At 52.2% G+C, this 2,500-nt stretch overlaps 1 pseudogene; it reads left to right on the forward strand.

The window, feature by feature from the left end:
• The first annotated feature begins 2,426 nt into the window (after window positions 1-2,426).
• The window catches only part of LOC123740329 (uncharacterized), a 174-nt pseudogene continuing 100 nt past the window's right edge, over window positions 2,427-2,500 (forward strand).

The following is a 2,500-nucleotide window of genomic DNA, read 5'->3' on the forward strand; positions in this document are numbered from 1 at the left end:
AGTGACCTAACGACGCATTAGCGACTTTTAAAAAAAAACACACCCGCCTGTCACCAGGGAAGCGTTGGGTGAGGAGGAGCCAACTTTTGCCAAACCGATGAGGTCTGCCGAGGCCCCCGGGCCCGGCGGGTGCAGGGGTCAATTTGTGGGTTATCGCTTCTCGGCCTTTTGGCTCAGATCAAGCTTGGTACCGAGGTGCCCCAAAGCCCGCTGAGCCAAAAGGTCGAAGGAAGGCAGGAGGGAGGAAAGTTTGTTATTTTGGTTTTTTGTATTCACGATTGGTTTATTTTGCCGCTCTTTTTCAGTTTTTCTGTTTTGAAGAGAGCGAGAGCTGAGTAGAGTGTGTCAAGCTCCTTGCGGAGATGGCGCAAAGTACTTCATCGAGACCGGTCCCTAGGACAGGTCAGGCAAATACGATACGCTTTGCATGGAGAGATAAGACGATGGAGCCTTTTGACAGAGATGCCTTTGGGAGGAACATTGTGATTGGAATCCTGGGACTGAAGGTGGAGGATGTGTTCTGCCTTCAAGACAATCCATTGGAAGGAGCGTATGAGTTGGCACTGCATACAGAAGGAAAGCACGATGACATTTTGAGAAAAGTGAGAGAAGTGGAAGCGGAGAGGCCAATGTCTCTTTACATTGTAACCAGCTTGGCGAGGAGTAATTTCCGAGTTGTAAATGTAAATATTTACAACCCTTACGTTAAGGATGAGGAGGTGGGGGCCTTTCTGGGGAGATACATGGATGGTGTCTCCTCAGGAAGGCACCTCAAAGATTCCCTGGGCTTTTGGACCGGGAGGAGGGGTTTCAGGCCCTCCTAAGAGAGGACCCAAATGGATTGGGTGGATACCTCCATCCTCCGGCGATGTTCTCCCTGGGGGCTGACCGGGGACGTTGCATTATGCCCGTCAGCCTCCGTTCTGCAGGCGTTGTATGGCCTATGGTCATATCCTCGCCTCGTGCGGTACAAAGAAGTGTAGGTATTGTGGATCTACGGAGCACGAGGCGAGGGACTGTGACGCGCCGAAGGCATGTCACGGGTGTGGTATGCTAACGCACCTGTGGCGTGAATGCCCGGCGCGTCAGAGGTCATACGCGTCTGCAGCTGGGGGGAGCAAGAGCCGGGGATGGGGGTAGAAGGAGGGACCAAGAACAAAGGACTGGAACAGAGGGAGCGGACACACGGGTGGAAGAGGAGGAGAAAACGGAAGCGGGAGGAGAAAAAGGAAAAGAAGACAACAGCATAGTGGAAACGGAAGGGAAGAAGGCTAAAGGAGAGCAGGAGGAGGAAGGAGACAGGAGAGTGAAGGGGCCAGAGAAGACGGCTGTGGAGAGGAAGGAGACGGAGAAGGCAACAGAGAGGGAGGAGACTGGGAAGACGGAGGTGGAGAAGAAAGAGACAGAAAGGAAGGAGACTGGGAAGAAGGTGGTGGAGGAGAAAGAGACAGAAAGGAAGGAGACTGGGAAGACGGGCGGTGGAGAAGAAAGAGATAGAAAGGAAGGAGACAGGGAAGAAGGTGGTGGAGGAGAAAGAGACAGAAAGGAAGGAGAGAGGGAAGAAGGTGGTGGAGGAGAAAGAGACAGAAAGGAAGGAGACAGGGAAGAAGGTGGTGGAGGAGAAAGAGACAGAAAGGAAGGAGATAGGGAAGAAGGTGGTGGAGAAGAAAGAGACAGAAAGGAAGGAGACAGGGAAGAAGGTGGTGGAGAAGGAAAAGACAGAAAGGGAGGAGACAGAGAAGGTAGTTGTGGCGGGACCAGTAGGAGAAGGAGTGAAGGAGTGGGGGGACAGTAAAGAGGTGAAATCACGGGTGGAGGTGGAGAAGGAGGCAAGCTATGAAAACTTTTGCCTTTTACTCCACCATACAAGAGGTCGAAAAGAGGGGAGCGCTCAAGGAGGATGGGTGGTAAAAGAGGGAGGGGGGCAGATCAGGGTGGAGGGGAGGGGGAGGTTACAGGGCCCTCTTGGGTTCCCTCTTCCTTCACCTTTACACCCCTGTCTGAGCTTGACCTTACAGGCATGGCCCAGGATTGGGCGATGGAGGGAGGCTTAAGCTCCCTGTTTGGGCTCGTGGGGTCCCCGGGCCGGAGTCAGGAGGAGGGCAGGGTGGTAGACCTAAGTGTGGGGTACGGGACGCAGGGTGAGCGTGTGTCGGGCGCTGTTACCGCATCCAGGGGAGAGGGGATGGCGGCCGACGGGGGAGCGTCAGGAGTGGAGAAGGCGTCCCCGTCGGTCGGGATGGGGTGAGTTTTTCGTTGATTTTTGGTGTAGGTTTTGGTTTGTAGATGGGAAGGGGAGGGAAAATGCTCCCATGACTTTTGGTTTTTGGGTTTGGTTATTATTGAATAGTTTTGAAATGTTTAATGGAATTTGTGTTTGAATTGATTGATTGTATAAGATTTTTGTTGGGTTTTGAACGTAATAAATATATTTTATAAAAAAAAAATCTGTTCTTATCAGTTTAATATCTGATACGTCCCCCATCGGGGGACTACATAT

Source organism: Salmo salar, unplaced genomic scaffold (assembly GCF_905237065.1).
Source record: "Salmo salar unplaced genomic scaffold, Ssal_v3.1, whole genome shotgun sequence".
Taxonomy (NCBI): Eukaryota; Metazoa; Chordata; class Actinopteri; order Salmoniformes; family Salmonidae; genus Salmo; species Salmo salar.